We start from the raw sequence: 16,203 nt of genomic DNA, 5'->3' as shown, positions 1-16,203 counted from the left end.
GAAAAGCTCTAACAGAAACCACAAAGCTCATCTATAGCCACACCACACTGGATACACCCAATCTCCTCTGATCTTGGAAGCTAAGCAGTGTTGGGCCTGGTTAGTACTTGTGATGGGAGACCACCTGGGAATACAAGGTGCTGTAGGTATTTTTATACTGCCAATACCATTCTTTTGATGCATTCCATTTTCAAACTTATTCATTTATGTACCAGTAGTTAGAAGTAGAAAAGCTCTAACAGAAACCACAAAGCTCATCTACAGCCACACCACACTGGATACGCCCAATCTCCTCTCATTTTGGAAGCTAAGCATTGTTGGGACTGCTTAGTACTTGGATGGGAGAATACCTGGGAATACAAGGTGCTTTAGGTATTTTTATACTGCCAACACCGTTCTATTGATGCATTCCATTTTCAAACGTATTAATTTATGTACCAGTAGTTAGAAGTAGAAAAGCTCTAACAGAAACCACTAAGCTCATCTACAGCCACACCACACTGGATACGCCCAATCTCATCTAATCTCGAAAGATAAGCAGTGTTGGGCCTGGTTAGTACTTGGATGGAGACCACCTGGGAATACAAGGTGCTGTAGGTATTTTTATACTGCCAACACCGTTCTGTTGAGGTATTCCATTTTCAAACTTATTCATTTATGTACCAGTAGTTAGAAGTATAAAAGCTCTAATAGAAACCACTAAGCTCATCTACAGCCACACCACACTGGATACGCCCAATCTCCTCTGATCTTGAAAGCTAAGCAGTGTTGGGCATGGTTAGTACTTGGAAGGGAGCCCACCTGGGATTACAATGTGCTGTATGTATTTTTTATACTGCCAACACTGTTCTTTAGATTAATTCCATTTTTAAACTTATTCATTTATGTACCAGTAGTTAGTAGTAGAAAAGCTCTAACAGAAATCACAAAGCACATCTACAACCACACCACACTGGATACGCCCAATCTCATCTAATCTCGGAAGATAAGCAGTGTTGGGCCTGGTTAGTACTTGGATGGGAGACCACCTGGGAATACAAGGTGCTGTAGGTATTTTTATACTGCCAATACCATTCTTTTGATGCATTCCATTTTCAAAATTATTCATTTATGTACCAGTAGTTAGAAGTAGAAAAGCTCTAACAGAAACCACAAAGCTCATCTATAGCCACACCACACTGGATACACCCAATCTCCTCTGATCTTGGAAGCTAAGCAGTGTTGGGCATGGTTAGTACTTGTGATGGGAGACCACCTGGGAATACAAGGTGCTGTAGGTATTTTTATACTGCCAATACCATTCTTTTGATGCATTCCATTTTCAAACTTGTTCATTTATGTACCAGTAGTTAGAAGTAGAAAAGCTCTAACAGAAACCACAAAGCTCATCTACAGCCACACCACACTGGATACGCCCAATCTCCTCTCATTTTGGAAGCTAAGCATTGTTGGGACTGCTTAGTACTTGGATGGGAGAATACCTGGGAATACAAGGTGCTGTAGGTATTTTTATACTGCCAACACCGTTCTATTGATGCATTCCATTTTCAAACTTATTAATTTATGTACCAGTAGTTAGAAGTAGAAAAGCTCTAACAGAAACCACTAAGCTCATCTACAGCCACACCACACTGGATACGCCCAATCTCATCTAATCTCGGATGATAAGCAGTGTTGGGCCTGGTTAGTACTTGGATGGGAGATCACCTGGGAATACAAGGTACTGTAGGTATTTTTATACTGCCAATACCATTCTTTTGATGCATTCCATTTTCAAAATTATTAATTTATGTACCAGTATTTAGAAGTAGAAAAGCTCTAATAGAAACCACAAAGCTCATCTACAGCCACACCACACTGGATACGCCCAATCTCATCTAATCTCGGAAGATAAGCAGTGTTGGGCCTGGTTAGTACTTGGATGGGAGACCACCTGGGAATACAAGGTGCTGTAGGTATTTTTATACTGCCAATACCATTCTTTTGATGCATTCCATTTTCAAAATTATTCATTTATGTACCAGTAGTTAGAAGTAGAAAAGCTCTATCAGAAACCACAAAGCTCATCTATAGCCACACCACACTGGATACACCCAATCTCCTCTGATCTTGGAAGCTAAGCAGTGTTGGGCCTGGTTAGTACTTGGATGGGAGACCACCTGGGAATACAAGGTGCTGTAGGTATTTTTATACTGCCAATACCATTCTTTTGATGCATTCCATTTTCAAACTTATTCATTTATGTACCAGTAGTTAGAAGTAGAAAAGCTCTAACAGAAACCACAAAGCTCATCTACAGCCACACCACACTGGATACGCCCAATCTCCTCTCATTTTGGAAGCTAAGCAGTGTTGCGCCTGGTTAGTACTTGGATGGGAGAACACCTGGGAATACATGGTGCTGTAGGTATTTTTATACTGCCAACACCATTCAGTTGAGGTATTCCATTTTCAAACTTATTCATTTATGTACCAGTAGTTAGAAGCAGAAAAGCTCTAACAGAAACCACAATGCTTATCTACAGCCACACCACACTGGATACGTCCAATCTCATCTGATCTTGAAAGCTAAGCAGTGTTGGGCCTGGTTAGTACTTGGAAGGGAGCCCACCTGGGATTACAACGTGCTGTATGTATTTTTGTACTGCCAACACTGTTCTTTAGATTAATTCCATTTTCAAACTTATTCATTTATGTACCAGTAGTTAGAAGTAGAAAAGCTCTAACAGAAACAACAAATTTTGTCTACAGCCACACCACGGTGGATACGCCCAATCTCCTCTGATCTTGGAAGCTAAACAGTGTTGGGCCTGGTTAGTATTTGGATTGGAAACCACCTGGGAATACAAGGTGCAGTTGGTATTTTTATACTGCCAACACCGTTCTGTTGATGCATTCCATTTTCAAACTTATTCATTTATGTACCAGTAGTTAGAAGTAGAAAAGCTATAACAGAAACCACAAAGCTCATCTACAGCCACACCACACTGGATACGCCCAATCTCCTCTGATCTTGGAAGCTAAGCAGTGTTGGGCCTGATTAGTTCTTGTATGGGAGACCACCTGGGAATTCAAGGTACCGTAGTTATTTTTATACTGCCAACGTCGTTCTGTTGATGCATTTCATTTTCAAACTTAATTATTTATGTACCAGTAGTTAGAAGTAGAAAAGCTCTAACAGAAACAACAAAGCTCATCTACAGCCACACCACACTGGATGTGTCCAACCTCATTTATCTTGGAAGCTAAGCAGTGTTGTGCCTAGTTATTACTTGGATGGGAGACCACCTGGGAATAGAAGGTGCTGTAGGTATTTTTATACTGCCAACACCGTTCTGTTGATGCATTCCATTTTCAAACTTATTCATTTATATACCAGTAGTTAGTAGTAGAAAAGCTATAACAGAAACCACAAAGCTCATCTACAGGCACACCACACTGGATACGCCCAATCTCCTCTGATCTTGGAAACTAAGCAGTGTTGGGCCTGGTTAGTACTTGGATGGGAGACCACCTGGGAATACAGGGTGCTGTAGGTATTTTTATACTGCCAACGTCGTTCTGTTGATGCATTCCATTTTCAAACTTAATTATTTATGTACCAGTAGTTAGAAGTAGAAAAGCTCTAACTGAAAAATCAAAGCTCATCTACAGCTACACCACACTGTATATGCTTAATCTCATCTGAACTTGGAAGCTAAGCAGTGTTGGTCCTGGTTAGTACTTGGATGGGAGACCACCTGGAAATACAAGGTGCTGTAGGTATTTTTATACTGCCAACACCGTTCTGTTGATGCATTCCTATTTCAAATGTATTCCTTTATGTACCAGTAGTTAGAAGTAGAAAAGCTCTAACAGAAATCACAAAGCACATCTACAGCCACACCACACTGGATGTGCCCAATCTCATCTGATCTTGGAAGCTAAGCATTGTTGGGACTGCTTAGTACTTGGATGGGAGAATACCTGGGAATACAAGGTGCTGTAGGTATTTTTATACTGCCAACACCGTTCTATTGATGCATTCCATTTTCAAACTTATTCATTTATGTACCAGTAGTTAGAAGTAGAAAAGCTCTAACAGAAACCAAAAAGCTCATATACAGCCACACCACACATTGATTACGCCCAATCTCCTCTGATCTTGGAAACTAAGCAGTGGTGGGCCTGGTTAGTACTTGGATGGGAAACCACCTTGGAATACAAGGTGCTGTAGGTATTTTTATACTGCCAATACCATTCTTTTGATGCATTCCATTTTCAAAATTATTCATTTATGTACCAGTAGTTAGAAGTAGAAAAGCTCTAACAGAAACCACAAAGCTCATCTACAGCCACACCACACTGGATACGCCCAATCTCCTCTGATCTTGGAAACTAAGCAGTGGTGGGCCTGGTTAGTACTTGGATGGGAAACCACCTGGGAATACAAGGTGCTGTAGGTATTTTTATACTGCCAACATCGTTCTGTTGAGGCATTCCATTTTCAAATTTATTGATTTCTGTACCAGTAGTTAGAAGTAGAAAAGCTCTAACAGAAACCACAAAGCTCATCTACAGCCACACCACACTGGATACGTACAATATCCTCTGATCTTGGAAACTAAGCAGTGGTGGGCCTGGTTAGTACTTGGATGGGAAACCACCTGGGAACACAAGGTGCTGTAGGTATTTTTATACTGCCAACACCGTTCTGTTGAGGCATTTCATTTTCAAACGTATTCATTTATGTACCAGTAGTTAGAAGTATAAAAGCTCTAATAGAAACCACTAAGCTCATCTACAGCCACACCACACTGGATACGCCCTATCTCCTCTGATCTTGGAAGCTAAGCAGTGTTGGGCCTGATTAGTTCTTGTATGGTAGACCACCTGGGAATACAAGGTACCGTAGTTATTTTTATACTGCCAACACCGTTCTGTTGTTCTGTTGATGCTTTCCATTTTCAAACTTATTAATTTATGTACCAGTAGTTAGAAGTAGAAAAGCTCTAACAGAAACAACAAAGCTCGTCTACAGTCACACCACACTGGATGTGCCCAACCTCATTTATCTTCGAAGCTAAGCAGTGTTGCGCCTGGTTAGTACTTGGATGGGAGACCACCTGGGAATACAAGGTGCTGTAGGTATTTATATACTGCCAACACCGTTCTGTTGAGGTATTTCATTTTCAAACTTATTCATTTATGTACCAGTAGTTAGAAGTAGAAAAGCTATAACAGAAACCACAAAGCTCATCTACAGCCACACCACACTGGTTACGCCCAATCTCCTCTGATCTTGGAAACTAAGCAGTGTTGGGCCTGGTTAGTACTTGGATGGGAGACCACCTGGGAATACAAGGTGCTGTAGGTATTTATATACTGCCAACACCGTTCTGTTGAGGCATTTCATTTTCAAACTTATTCATTTATGTACAATTAGTTAGAAGTAGAAAACCTGTAACAGAAACCTCAAAACTCATCTACAGCCCCACCACACTGGGTACGCCCAATCTCTTCTGATGTTGGAAGCTAAGCAGTGTTGGCCCTGCTTAGTACTTGGATGGGAGACCACCTGGGACTACAGGGTGCTGTAGGTATTTTTATACTGCCAACGTCGTTCTGTTGATGCATTCCATTTTTCAAACTTAATTATTTATGTACCAGTAGTTAGAAGTAGAAAAGCTCTAACAGAAAAATCAAAGCTCATCTACAGCCACACCACACTGTATATGCTTAATCTCATCTGATCTTGGAAGCTAAGCAGTGTTGGTCCTGGTTAGTACTTGGATAGGAGACCACCTGGAATTACAAGGTGCTGTAGGTATTTTTATACTGCCAACACCGTTCTGTTGATGCATTCCTATTTTAAATGTATTCCTTTATGTACCAGTAGTTAGAAGTAGAAAAGCTCTAACAGAAATCACAAAGCACATCTACAGCCACACCACACTGGATATGCCCAATCTCATCTGATCTTGGAAGCTAAGCATTGTTGGGACTGCTTAGTACTTGGATGGGAGAATACCTGGGAATTCAAGGTGCTGTAGGTATTTTTATACTGCCAACACCGTTCTGTTGATGCATTCCATTTTCAAACTTATTCATTTATGTACCAGTAGTTAGAAGTAGAAAAGCTCTAACAGAAACCACAAAGCTCATCTACAGCCACACCACACTGGATACGCCCAATCTCCTCTGATCTTGGAAACTAAGCAGTGGTGGGCCTGGTTAGTACTTGGATGGGAGACAACCTGGGAATACAAGGTGCTGTAGGTATTTTTATACTGCCAACACTGTTCTGATGATGCAATCCATTTTCAAAATTATTCATTTATGTACCAGTAGTTAGAAGTAGAAAAGATCTAACAGAAACAACAAATTTCATCTACAGCCACTCCACACTGGATACGCTCAATCTCCTCAGATCTTGGAAGCTAAGCAGTGTTGGTCCTGGTTAGTATTTGGATTGGAGACCACCTGGGAATACAAGGTGCAGTTGGTATTTTTATACTGCCAACACCGTTCTGTTGATGCATTCCATTTTCAAACTTATTCATTTATGTACCAGTAGTTAGAAGTAGAAAAGCTATAACAGAAACCACAAAGCTCATCTACAGCCACACCACACTGGATACGCCCAATCTCCTCTGATCTTGGAAGCTAAGCAGTGTTGGGCCTGATTAGTTCTTGTATGGAAGACCACCTGGAAATACAAGGTACTGTAGTTATTTTTATACTGCCAACACCGTACTGTTGTTCTGTTGATGCTTTCCATTTTCAAACTTATTAATTTATGTACCAGTAGTTAGAAGTAGAAAAGCTCTAACAGAAACAACAAAGCTCGTCTACAGCCACACCACACTGGATGTGCCCAACCTCATTTATCTTGGAAGATAAGCAGTGTTGTGCCTGGTTAGTACTTGGATGGGAGACCACCTGGGAATAGAAGGTGCTGTAGGTATTTTTATACTGCCAACACCGTTCTGTTGATGCATTCCATTTTCAAACTTATTCATTTATGTACCAGTAGTTAGAAGTAGAAAAGCTCTAACAGAAACCACAAAGCTCGTCTACAGGCACACCACACTGGATACGCCCAATCTCCTCTGATCTTGGAAACTAAGCAGTGTTGGGCCTGGTTAGTACGTGGATGGGAGACCACCTGGGAATACAAAGTGCTGTAGGTATTTATATACTGCCAACACCGTTCTGTTGAGGCATTTCATTTTCAAACTTATTCATTTATGTACAATTAGTTAGAAGTAGAAAACCTGTAACAGAAACCTCAAAACTCATCTACAGCCCCACCACACTGGGTACGCCCAATCTCTTCTGATGTTGGAAGCTAAGCAGTGTTGGCCCTGCTTAGTACTTGAATGGGAGACCACCTGGAAATACAGGGTGCTGTAGGTATTTTTATACTGCCAACGTCGTTCTGTTGATGCATTCCATTTTCAAACTTAATTATTTATGTACCAGTAGTTAGAAGTAGAAAAGCTCTAACAGAAAAATCAAAGCTCATCTACAGCCACACCACACTGTATATGCTTAATCTCATTTGATCTTGGAAGCTAAGCAGTGTTGGTCCTGGTTAGTACTTGGATGGGAGACCACCTGGAATTACAAGGTGCTGTAGGTATTTTTATACTGCCAACACTGTTCTGTTGATGCATTCTTATTTCAAGTGTATTCCTTTATGTACCAGTAGTTAGAAGTAGAAAAGCTCTAACAGAAATCACAAAGCACATCTACAGCCACACCACACTGGATATGCCCAATCTCATCTGATCTTGGAAGCTAAGCATTGTTGGGACTGCTTAGTACTTGGGTGGGAGAATACCTGGGAATACAAGGTGCTGTAGGTATTTTTATACTGCCAACACCGTTCTATTGATGCATTCCATTTTCAAACTTATTCATTTATGTACCAGTAGTTAGAAGTAGAAAAGTTCTAACAGAAACCACAAAGCTCATCTACAGCCACACCACACTGGATACGCCCAATCTCCCCTGATCTTGGAAACTAAGCAGTGGTGGGCCTGGTTAGTACTTGGATGGGAAACCACCTGGGAATACAAGGTGCTCTAGGTATTTTTATACTGCCAATACCATTCTTTTGATGCATTCCATTTTCAAAATTATTCATTTATGTACCAGTAGTTAGAAGTAGAAAAGCTCTAACAGAAACCACAAAGCTCAACTATAGCCACACCACACTGGATACGCCCAATCTCCTCTGATCTTGGAAGCTAAGCAGTGTTGGGCCTGGTTAGTACTTGGATGGGAGACCACCTGGGAATACAAGGTGCTGTAGGTATTTTTATACTGCCAACACTGTTCTGATGATGCATTCCAAATTCAAAATTATTCATTTATGTACCAGTAGTTAGAAGTAGAAAAGCTCTAACAGAAACAACAAATTACATCTACAGCCACTCCACACTGGATACGCCCAATCTCCTCAGATCTTGGAAGCTAAGCAGTGTTGGGCCTGGTTAGTATTTGGATTGGAGACCACCTGGGAATACAAGGTGCAGTTGGTATTTTTATACTACCAACACCGTTCTGTTGATGCATTCCATTTTCAAACTTATTCATTTATGTACCAGTAGTTAGAAGTAGAAAAGCTATAACAGAAACCACAAAGCTCATCTACAGCCACACCACACTGGATACGCCCAATCTCCTCTGATCTTGGAAGCTAAGCAGTGTTGGGCCTGATTAGTTCTTGTATGGGAGACCACCTGGGAATACAAGGTACCGTAGTCATTTTTATACTGCCAACACCGTTCTGTTGTTCTGTTGATGCTTTCCATTTTCAAACTTATTAATTTATGTACCAGTAGTTAGAAGTAGAAAAGCTCTAACAGAAACAACAAAGCTCGTCTACAGCCACACCACACTGGATGTGCCCAACCTCATTTATCTTGGAAGCTAAGCAGTGTAGCGCATGGTTATTACTTGGATGGGAGACCACCTGGGAATAGAAGGTGCTATAGGTATTTTTATACTGCCAACACCGTTCTGTTGATGCATTCCATTTTCAAACTTATTCATTTATGTACCAGTAGTTAGAAGTAGAAAAGCTCTAACAGAAACCACAAAGCTCATCTACAGGCACACCACACTGGATACGCCCAATCTCCTCTGATCTTGGAAACTAAGCAGTGTTGGGCCTGGTTAGTACTTGGATGGGAGACCACCTGGGAATACAAGGTGCTGTAGGTATTTATATACTGCCAACACCGTTCTGTTGAGGCATTTCATTTTCAAACTTATTTATTTATGTACAATTAGTTAGAAGTAGAAAACCTGTAACAGAAACCTCAAAACTCATCTACAGCCCCATCACACTGGGTACGCCCAATCTCTTCTGATGTTGGAAGCTAAGCAGTGTTGGCCCTGCTTAGTACTTGGATGGGAGACCACCTGGGAATACAGGGTGCTGTAGGTATTTTTATACTGCCAACGTTGTTCTGTTGATGCATTCCATTTTCAAACTTAATTATTTATGTACCAGTAGTCAGAAGTAGAAAAGCTCTAACAGAAAAATCAAAGCTCATCTACAGCCACACCACACTGTATATGCTTAATCTCATCTGATCTTGGAAGCTAAGCAGTGTTGGAACTGGTTAGAAATTGGGTGGGAGACCACCTGGGAATACAAGGTGATGTAGGCATTTTTATACTGCTAACACCGTTCTGTTGATGCATTCCTATTTCAAACTTATTCATTTATGTACCAGTAGTTAGAAGTAGAAAAGCTCTAACAGAAACCACAAAGCTCATATACAGCCACACCACACTGGATACGCCCAATCTACTCTGATCTTGGAAGCTAAGCAGTGTTGGGTCTGGTTAGTTTTGATGGGAGACCACCTGTGAATACAAGGTACCGTAGTTATTTTTTACTGCCAACACCGTTCTGTTGATGCATTCCATTTTCAAACTTATTAATTTATGTACCAGTAGTTAGAAGTAGAAAAGCTCTAACAGAAACCACAAAGCTCATCTACAGCCACACCACACAGGATACACCTAATCTCATCTGATCTTGGTAGCTAAGCAGTGTTGGACCAGGTTAGTACTTGGTTGGGAGACCACCTGGAACGAAAAGGTGCTGTAGGTATTTTTATACTGCCAACACCGTTCTGTTGATGCATTACCATTTCAAATTTATTCATTTATGTACCAGTAGTTAGAAGTAGAAAAGCTCTAACAGAAACCACAAAGCACATCTACAGCCACACCACACTGGATACGTCTTATCTCATCTGATCTTGAAAGCTAAGCATTGTTGGACCTGGTTAGTACTTGGTCGGAGATCTCCTGGAAATACAAGGTACAGTAAGTATTTTTATACTGCCAACACCATTCTGTTGATGCATTCCTATTTCAAATTTATTCATTTATGTACCAGTAGTTAGAAGTAGAAAATATCTAATAGAAACAACAAATCTGTTCTTTAGCCACAGCACACTGGATGTCCCCAATCTCATCTGAACTTAGAAGCTAAGCAGTGTTTGGCCTGGTTAGTAGTTGGATGGGAGACCACCTGGGAATAAAAGTTGCTGTAGGTATTTTTATACTGCCAACACTGTTCTGTTGATGCATTCCAATTTCAAACGTATTCATTTATGTACCAGTAGTTAGAAGTAGAAAAGCTCTAACAGAAGCTACAAATCTGTTCTACAGTCACACCACACTGTATGTCCCCAATCTCATCTGATCTTAAAAGCTAAGCTGTGTTGGGCATGGTTAGTGCTTGGATGGGACACTGCCAGGGAATACAAGGTGCTATAGGTATTTTTATACTGTCAACACCATTCTGTTGATGCATTCCATTTTCAATCTTATTCATTTATGTACCAGTAGTTAGAAGTAGAAAAGCTCTTACAGAAACCATACAACTCATCTACAGCCACACCACACTGTATATGGCCAATCTCATCAGATCTTGGAAGCTAAGCAATGTTGGGCCTGGTTAGTACTTGGATGGGAGACCACCTGGGAATACAAGGTGCTGTAGGTATTTTTATACTGCCAACATCGTTCTGTTGATAGATTCCATTTCAAACTTATTTATTTATGTACCAGTAGTTAGATGTAGAAAAGCTCTAACAGAAACCACAAATCACATCTACAATCACATCTACAATGACACAGCAAGGATACACCCAATCTCATCTGAGCCTGGAAGCTAAGCAGTGTTGGGCCTGGTCATTTATGTAACAGTAGTTAGAAGTAGAAAAGCTCTAACAGAAACAACAAATTTCATCTACAGCCACACAATACTGGATACGCCCAATCTCATCTGATATTGGAAGCGAAGTAGTGTTTGTCCTGGTTAGTACTTGGATGGGAGACCACCTGGGAATACAAGATGTTGAAGGTATTTTTATACTACCAACACCGTTCTGTGATGCATTCCATTTTCAAACTTATTCATTTATGTACCAGTAGTGAGAAGTAGAAAAGCTCTAACAGAAACTGCATTGTTTATCTACAGCCACACCACACTGGATACGCCCTATCTCATCTAATCTTGAAAGCTAATCAGTGTTGGGACTGGTTAGTAATTGAATGGGAGACCACCTGGGAATACAAGGTGCTGTATGTATTTTCATACTGCCAACAATGTTCTTTAGATGCATTCCATTTTCAAACTTATTCATTTATGTACCAGTAGTTAGAAGTAGAAAAGCTCTAACAGAAACAACAAATTTCATCTACAGCCACACCACACTGGGTACGCCCAATCTCCTCTGATCTTGAAAGCTAAGTGGTGTTGGGCCTGGTTAGTACTTGGATGGGAGACCACCTGGGAATACAAGGTGCGGTGGGTATTTTTATATTGCCAACACCATTCTGTTGATGCATTCCATTTTCAAACTTATTAATTTATGTAACAGTAGTTAGAAGTAGAAAAGCTTTAACAGAATCCACAAATCTCATCTACAGCCACACCACACTGGATACGCCCAATCTCATCTGATCTTGAAAGCTAAGCAGTGTTGGGCCTGGTTAGTACTTGGATGGGAGACCACCTGGGAATACAAGGTGCTGTATGTATTTTTATATTGCCAACACTGTTCTTTAGATGCATTCCATTTTCAATCTTATTCATTTATGTACCAGTAGTAAGAAGTAGAAAAGCTCTAACAGAAACAACAAATTTCATCTACAGCCACAGCACACTGGGTATGCCCAATCTCCTCTGATCTTAGAAGCTAAGCAGTGTTGGGCCTGGTTAGTACTTGGATGGGAAACCACCTGGGAATACAAGGTGCTGTAGGTATTTTTATACTGCCAACACCGTTCTGTTGAGGCATTCCATTTTCAAATCTATTCATTTATGTACCAGTTGTTAGAAGTAGAAAAGCTCTAACAGAAACCGCAATGCTTATCTACAGCCACACCACACTGGATACGCCCAATCTCATCTGATCTTTAAAGCTAAGCAGTGTTGGGCCTGGTTAGTACTTGGATGGGAGACCACCTGAGAATACAAGGTGCTGTATGTATTTTTATACTACCAACACTGTTCTTTAGATGCATTCTATTTTCAAACTTATTCATTTATGTACCAGTAGTTAGAAGTAGAAAAGCTCTAACAGAAACAACAAATTTCATCTACAGCCACACCACACTATGCGCCAATCTCCTCTGATCTTGGAAGCTAAGCCGTGTTGGGTCTGGGTAGTACTTGGACGGGAGACCACCTGGGAATACAAGGTGCTGTAGGTATTTTTATACTGCCAACACTGTTCTGTTGAGGCATTCCATTTTCAAACTTATTCATTTATGTACCAGTAGATAGAAGTAGAAAAGCTCTAACAGAAACAACAATGCTTATCTACAGCCACGCCACACTGGATACGCCCAATTTTATCTGATCTTGAAAGCTAAGCAGTGTTGTCCATGGTAAGTACTTGGATGGGAGACGCCATGGGAATACAAGGTGCTCTATGTATTTTTATACTGCCAACACTGTTCTTTAGATGCATTCCATTTTCAAACTTATTCATTTATGTACCAGTAGTTAGAAGTAGAAAAGCTCTAACAGAAACAACACATTTCATCTACAGCCACACCACACTGGATACGCCCAATCTCATCTGATCTTGGAAGCTAAGCAGTGTTGGGCCTGCTTAGTACTTGGGTGGGAGACCACCTGGGAATACAAGGTGCTCTAGGTATTTTTATACTGCCAACACGGGCCCTCATTCCGAGTTGTTCGCTCGCGAGCTGCTTTTAGCAGCTTTACACACGCTAAGCCGCCGCCTACTGGGAGTGAATCTTAGCATAGTAAAATTGCGAACGAAAGATTCTCAAAATTGCGATTACACACCTCTTAGCAGTTTATGAGTAACTTCAACCTTACTCGGCATCTGCGATCAGTTCAGTGCTTGTCGTTCCTGGTTTGACGTCATAAACACACCCAGCGTTCGCCCAGACACTCCTCCGTTTCTCCAGCCACTCCCGCGTTTTTCCCAGAAACGGTAGCGTTTTTTCCCACACGCCCATAAAACGGCCTGTTTCCGCCCAGAAACACCCACTTCCTGTCAATCACACTCCGATCGCCTGAACGAAGAAAAAGCCGTGAGTAAAATACCTAACTGTATAGCAAATTTACTTGGCGCAGTCGCAGTGCGAACATTGCACATGCGCACTAAGCAGAAAATCGCTGCGATGCGAAAAAAATTACCGAGCGAACAACTCGGAATGACCACCCCTGTTCTGTTGATGCATTCCATTTTCAAACTTATTCATTTATGTACCAGTAGTTAGAAGTAGAAAAGCTCTAACAGAAACCACAAAGTTCATCTACAGCATCACCACACTGGATTCGCCCAATCTCTTCGGATCTTGAAAGCTAAGCAGTGTTGGGCCTGGTTAGTACTTGGATGGGAAACCACCTGGGAATACAAGGTGCTGTAGGTATTTTTATACTGCCAACACCGTTCTGTTGAGGCATTCCATTTTCAAACTTATTCATTTATGTACCAGTAGTTAGAAGTAGAAAAGCTCTAACAGAAACAACTGATTTCATCTACAGCCACACCACACTGGATACGCCTATCTCCTTTGATCTTGGAAGCTTAGCAGTGTTGGGCCTGGTTAGTACTTGGATGGGAGACCACCTGGGAATACAAGGTGCTGTAGGTATTTTTATACTGCCAACACCGTTCTGTTGAGGCATTTTATTTTCAAACTTATTCATTTATGTACCAGTAGTCAGAAGTAGAAAAGCTCTAATAGAAACCACTAAGCTCATCTACAGCCACACCACACTGGATACGCCCAATCTCATCTAATCGTGGAAGGTAAGTGGTGTTGGGCCTGGTTAGTACTTGGATGGGAGACCACCTGTGAATTCAAGGTGCTGTAGGTATTTTTATACTGCCAACACCGTTCTGTTGATTCATTCCATTTTCAAACTTATTCATATATGTACAATTAGTTAGAAGTAGAAAACCAGTAACAGAAACCTCAAAACTCATCTACAGCCCCACCACACTGGGTGCGCCCAATCTCTACTGATGTTGGAAACTAAGCAGTGTTGGCCCTGGTTAGTACTTGGATGGGAGACCACCTGGGAATACAGGGTGCTGTATGTATTTTTATACTGCCAACGTCGTTCTGTTGATGCATTCCATTTTCAAACTTAATTATTTATGTACCAGTAGTTAGAAGTATAAAAGCTCTAACAGAAAACACAAAGCTCATCTACAGCCACACCACACTGTATATGCTTGATCACCTCTGATCTTGGAAGCTAAGCAGTGTTGGTCCTGGTTAGTACTTGGATGGGAGACGAAATAGAAATACAAGGTGCTGTAGGTATTTTTATACTGCAAACACCGTTCTGTTGATGCATTCCTATTTCAAATTTATTCCTTTATGTACCAGTAGTTAGAAGTAGAAAAGCTCTTACTGAAACCATAACGCACATCTACAGCCACACCACACTGGATATGCCCAATCTCATCTGATCTTGGAAGCTAAGCATTGTTGGGCCTGGTTAGTACTTGGGTGGGAAACTACTTGGGAATACAAGGTGCTGTAGGTATTTTTATACTGCCAACACCGTTCTGTTGAGGCATTCCATTTTCAAACTTATTCATTTATGTACCAGTTGTTAGAAGTAGAAAAGCTCTACCAGAAACCTCAATGCTTATCTACAGCCACACCACACTGGATACACCGAATCTCATCTGCTCTTGAAAGCTAAGCAGTGTTGGGCCTGGTTAGTACTTGGATGGGAGACCACCTGGGCATACAAGGTGTTTTAGGTATTTTTATACTGCCAACACCGTTCTGTTGATGCATTCCATTTTCAAACTTATTCATTTATGTACCAGTAGTTAGAAGTAGAAAAGCTCTAACAGAAACAACAATGCTCATCTACAGCCACACCACACTGGATATGCCCAATCTCCTCTGATCTTGAATGCTAAACAGTGTTGTCCCTGGTTAGTACTTGGATGGGAGACCCCCTGGGAATACAAGGTGCTGTATGTATTTTTATACTGCCAACACTGTTCTTTAGATGCATTTAATTTTCAAACTTATTCATTTATGTACCAGTAGTTAGAAGTAGAAAAGCTCTAACAGAAACAACAAATTTCATCTACAGCCACACCACACTGTATACGCCCAATCTCCTCAGATCTTGGAAGCTAAGCATTGTTGGGACTGCTTAGTACTTGGATGGGAGAATACCTGGGAATACAAGGTGCTGTAGGTATTTTTATACTGCCAACACGGTTCTATTGATGCATTCCATTTTCAAACTTATTAATTTATGTACCAGTAGTTAGAAGTAGAAAAGCTATAACAGAAACCACAAAGCTCATCTACAGACACTCCACACTGGATACGCCCAATCTCCTCTGATCTTGGAAGCTAAGCAGTGGTGTGCCTGGTTGGTAATTGGATGGGAAACCACCTGGGAATACAAGGTGCTGTAGGTATTTTTATACTGCCAACACCGTTCTGTTGAGGCATACCATTTTCAAACTTATTCATTTATGTATCAGTAGTTAGAAGTAGAAAAGCTCTAACAGAAACAACAAATTTTGTCTACAGCCACACCACCCTGGTACGCCCAATCTCCTCTGATCTTGGAAGCTAAGCAGTGTTGGGCCTTGTTAGTACTTGGATGGGAGACCACCTGGGAATACAAGGTGCTGTAGGTATTTTTATACTGCCAAC

The 16,203-nt window shown here is 41.0% G+C and overlaps 3 non-coding genes and 55 pseudogenes across 3 annotated transcripts; all 58 read left to right on the top strand.

Moving 5' to 3' along the window:
• The first annotated feature begins 29 nt into the window (after window positions 1-29).
• Window positions 30-149, top strand: LOC134952571 (5S ribosomal RNA; annotated as a pseudogene).
• Window positions 150-482: 333 nt separating this feature from the next.
• Window positions 483-600, top strand: LOC134936616 (5S ribosomal RNA; annotated as a pseudogene).
• Window positions 601-707: 107 nt separating this feature from the next.
• Window positions 708-826, top strand: LOC134943362 (5S ribosomal RNA; annotated as a pseudogene).
• Window positions 827-934: 108 nt separating this feature from the next.
• LOC134954441 (5S ribosomal RNA) lies at window positions 935-1,053 on the top strand (annotated as a pseudogene).
• A 107-nt stretch (window positions 1,054-1,160) lies between these two features.
• LOC134933482 (5S ribosomal RNA) lies at window positions 1,161-1,280 on the top strand (annotated as a pseudogene).
• Window positions 1,281-1,613: 333 nt separating this feature from the next.
• LOC134935919 (5S ribosomal RNA) lies at window positions 1,614-1,732 on the top strand (annotated as a pseudogene).
• Window positions 1,733-1,839: 107 nt separating this feature from the next.
• Window positions 1,840-1,958, top strand: LOC134945055 (5S ribosomal RNA; annotated as a pseudogene).
• Window positions 1,959-2,065: 107 nt separating this feature from the next.
• On the top strand, window positions 2,066-2,184 carry LOC134953556 (5S ribosomal RNA). The gene has a single exon (XR_010185638.1). It is a non-coding gene; the product is annotated as a 5S ribosomal RNA (ribosomal RNA).
• A 107-nt stretch (window positions 2,185-2,291) lies between these two features.
• On the top strand, window positions 2,292-2,410 carry LOC134949039 (5S ribosomal RNA; annotated as a pseudogene).
• A 107-nt stretch (window positions 2,411-2,517) lies between these two features.
• LOC134948286 (5S ribosomal RNA) lies at window positions 2,518-2,636 on the top strand (annotated as a pseudogene).
• Window positions 2,637-2,743: 107 nt separating this feature from the next.
• Window positions 2,744-2,862, top strand: LOC134952670 (5S ribosomal RNA; annotated as a pseudogene).
• Window positions 2,863-2,969: 107 nt separating this feature from the next.
• Window positions 2,970-3,088, top strand: LOC134935793 (5S ribosomal RNA; annotated as a pseudogene).
• A 332-nt stretch (window positions 3,089-3,420) lies between these two features.
• Window positions 3,421-3,539, top strand: LOC134954485 (5S ribosomal RNA; annotated as a pseudogene).
• A 107-nt stretch (window positions 3,540-3,646) lies between these two features.
• LOC134933758 (5S ribosomal RNA) lies at window positions 3,647-3,765 on the top strand (annotated as a pseudogene).
• A 107-nt stretch (window positions 3,766-3,872) lies between these two features.
• LOC134944050 (5S ribosomal RNA) lies at window positions 3,873-3,991 on the top strand (annotated as a pseudogene).
• Window positions 3,992-4,098: 107 nt separating this feature from the next.
• On the top strand, window positions 4,099-4,219 carry LOC134949113 (5S ribosomal RNA; annotated as a pseudogene).
• Window positions 4,220-4,326: 107 nt separating this feature from the next.
• LOC134954265 (5S ribosomal RNA) lies at window positions 4,327-4,445 on the top strand (annotated as a pseudogene).
• Window positions 4,446-4,552: 107 nt separating this feature from the next.
• Window positions 4,553-4,671, top strand: LOC134948758 (5S ribosomal RNA; annotated as a pseudogene).
• Window positions 4,672-4,778: 107 nt separating this feature from the next.
• On the top strand, window positions 4,779-4,897 carry LOC134945937 (5S ribosomal RNA; annotated as a pseudogene).
• Window positions 4,898-5,012: 115 nt separating this feature from the next.
• Window positions 5,013-5,130, top strand: LOC134952526 (5S ribosomal RNA; annotated as a pseudogene).
• Window positions 5,131-5,237: 107 nt separating this feature from the next.
• On the top strand, window positions 5,238-5,356 carry LOC134946211 (5S ribosomal RNA; annotated as a pseudogene).
• Window positions 5,357-5,463: 107 nt separating this feature from the next.
• On the top strand, window positions 5,464-5,582 carry LOC134938715 (5S ribosomal RNA; annotated as a pseudogene).
• A 108-nt stretch (window positions 5,583-5,690) lies between these two features.
• LOC134945030 (5S ribosomal RNA) lies at window positions 5,691-5,809 on the top strand (annotated as a pseudogene).
• Window positions 5,810-5,916: 107 nt separating this feature from the next.
• Window positions 5,917-6,035, top strand: LOC134945128 (5S ribosomal RNA; annotated as a pseudogene).
• Window positions 6,036-6,142: 107 nt separating this feature from the next.
• On the top strand, window positions 6,143-6,261 carry LOC134934478 (5S ribosomal RNA; annotated as a pseudogene).
• Window positions 6,262-6,368: 107 nt separating this feature from the next.
• Window positions 6,369-6,487, top strand: LOC134949477 (5S ribosomal RNA; annotated as a pseudogene).
• Window positions 6,488-6,594: 107 nt separating this feature from the next.
• On the top strand, window positions 6,595-6,713 carry LOC134941913 (5S ribosomal RNA; annotated as a pseudogene).
• A 115-nt stretch (window positions 6,714-6,828) lies between these two features.
• On the top strand, window positions 6,829-6,946 carry LOC134950522 (5S ribosomal RNA; annotated as a pseudogene).
• A 107-nt stretch (window positions 6,947-7,053) lies between these two features.
• Window positions 7,054-7,172, top strand: LOC134942035 (5S ribosomal RNA; annotated as a pseudogene).
• Window positions 7,173-7,279: 107 nt separating this feature from the next.
• On the top strand, window positions 7,280-7,398 carry LOC134938615 (5S ribosomal RNA; annotated as a pseudogene).
• Window positions 7,399-7,505: 107 nt separating this feature from the next.
• On the top strand, window positions 7,506-7,624 carry LOC134939978 (5S ribosomal RNA; annotated as a pseudogene).
• A 107-nt stretch (window positions 7,625-7,731) lies between these two features.
• On the top strand, window positions 7,732-7,850 carry LOC134945298 (5S ribosomal RNA; annotated as a pseudogene).
• A 107-nt stretch (window positions 7,851-7,957) lies between these two features.
• On the top strand, window positions 7,958-8,076 carry LOC134942697 (5S ribosomal RNA; annotated as a pseudogene).
• A 107-nt stretch (window positions 8,077-8,183) lies between these two features.
• Window positions 8,184-8,302, top strand: LOC134936807 (5S ribosomal RNA). The gene has a single exon (XR_010180552.1). It is a non-coding gene; the product is annotated as a 5S ribosomal RNA (ribosomal RNA).
• A 107-nt stretch (window positions 8,303-8,409) lies between these two features.
• Window positions 8,410-8,528, top strand: LOC134942376 (5S ribosomal RNA; annotated as a pseudogene).
• Window positions 8,529-8,635: 107 nt separating this feature from the next.
• On the top strand, window positions 8,636-8,754 carry LOC134939602 (5S ribosomal RNA; annotated as a pseudogene).
• Window positions 8,755-9,094: 340 nt separating this feature from the next.
• On the top strand, window positions 9,095-9,213 carry LOC134954132 (5S ribosomal RNA; annotated as a pseudogene).
• A 107-nt stretch (window positions 9,214-9,320) lies between these two features.
• LOC134934897 (5S ribosomal RNA) lies at window positions 9,321-9,439 on the top strand (annotated as a pseudogene).
• A 556-nt stretch (window positions 9,440-9,995) lies between these two features.
• On the top strand, window positions 9,996-10,114 carry LOC134941173 (5S ribosomal RNA; annotated as a pseudogene).
• Window positions 10,115-10,898: 784 nt separating this feature from the next.
• On the top strand, window positions 10,899-11,017 carry LOC134953124 (5S ribosomal RNA; annotated as a pseudogene).
• A 244-nt stretch (window positions 11,018-11,261) lies between these two features.
• LOC134948363 (5S ribosomal RNA) lies at window positions 11,262-11,380 on the top strand (annotated as a pseudogene).
• Window positions 11,381-11,486: 106 nt separating this feature from the next.
• LOC134952238 (5S ribosomal RNA) lies at window positions 11,487-11,605 on the top strand (annotated as a pseudogene).
• A 107-nt stretch (window positions 11,606-11,712) lies between these two features.
• On the top strand, window positions 11,713-11,831 carry LOC134936272 (5S ribosomal RNA; annotated as a pseudogene).
• Window positions 11,832-11,938: 107 nt separating this feature from the next.
• LOC134936138 (5S ribosomal RNA) lies at window positions 11,939-12,057 on the top strand. The gene has a single exon (XR_010180458.1). It is a non-coding gene; the product is annotated as a 5S ribosomal RNA (ribosomal RNA).
• A 107-nt stretch (window positions 12,058-12,164) lies between these two features.
• On the top strand, window positions 12,165-12,283 carry LOC134937076 (5S ribosomal RNA; annotated as a pseudogene).
• Window positions 12,284-12,390: 107 nt separating this feature from the next.
• Window positions 12,391-12,509, top strand: LOC134953844 (5S ribosomal RNA; annotated as a pseudogene).
• Window positions 12,510-12,616: 107 nt separating this feature from the next.
• Window positions 12,617-12,732, top strand: LOC134951077 (5S ribosomal RNA; annotated as a pseudogene).
• Window positions 12,733-13,065: 333 nt separating this feature from the next.
• On the top strand, window positions 13,066-13,184 carry LOC134948051 (5S ribosomal RNA; annotated as a pseudogene).
• Window positions 13,185-13,810: 626 nt separating this feature from the next.
• On the top strand, window positions 13,811-13,929 carry LOC134934152 (5S ribosomal RNA; annotated as a pseudogene).
• A 107-nt stretch (window positions 13,930-14,036) lies between these two features.
• Window positions 14,037-14,154, top strand: LOC134938061 (5S ribosomal RNA; annotated as a pseudogene).
• Window positions 14,155-14,261: 107 nt separating this feature from the next.
• Window positions 14,262-14,380, top strand: LOC134936589 (5S ribosomal RNA; annotated as a pseudogene).
• Window positions 14,381-14,487: 107 nt separating this feature from the next.
• Window positions 14,488-14,606, top strand: LOC134946277 (5S ribosomal RNA; annotated as a pseudogene).
• A 333-nt stretch (window positions 14,607-14,939) lies between these two features.
• Window positions 14,940-15,058, top strand: LOC134954287 (5S ribosomal RNA; annotated as a pseudogene).
• Window positions 15,059-15,165: 107 nt separating this feature from the next.
• LOC134942222 (5S ribosomal RNA) lies at window positions 15,166-15,284 on the top strand (annotated as a pseudogene).
• Window positions 15,285-15,391: 107 nt separating this feature from the next.
• On the top strand, window positions 15,392-15,510 carry LOC134948595 (5S ribosomal RNA; annotated as a pseudogene).
• Window positions 15,511-15,617: 107 nt separating this feature from the next.
• Window positions 15,618-15,736, top strand: LOC134947589 (5S ribosomal RNA; annotated as a pseudogene).
• A 107-nt stretch (window positions 15,737-15,843) lies between these two features.
• Window positions 15,844-15,962, top strand: LOC134949607 (5S ribosomal RNA; annotated as a pseudogene).
• A 107-nt stretch (window positions 15,963-16,069) lies between these two features.
• LOC134954187 (5S ribosomal RNA) lies at window positions 16,070-16,187 on the top strand (annotated as a pseudogene).
• The last annotated feature ends 16 nt before the right edge of the window (window positions 16,188-16,203 follow it).

The sequence above is a fragment of the Pseudophryne corroboree genome, chromosome 1 (genome assembly GCF_028390025.1).
Source record: "Pseudophryne corroboree isolate aPseCor3 chromosome 1, aPseCor3.hap2, whole genome shotgun sequence".
NCBI lineage: Eukaryota > Metazoa > Chordata > Amphibia > Anura > Myobatrachidae > Pseudophryne > Pseudophryne corroboree.
This window is presented reverse-complemented; position numbering and strand designations above follow the sequence as displayed.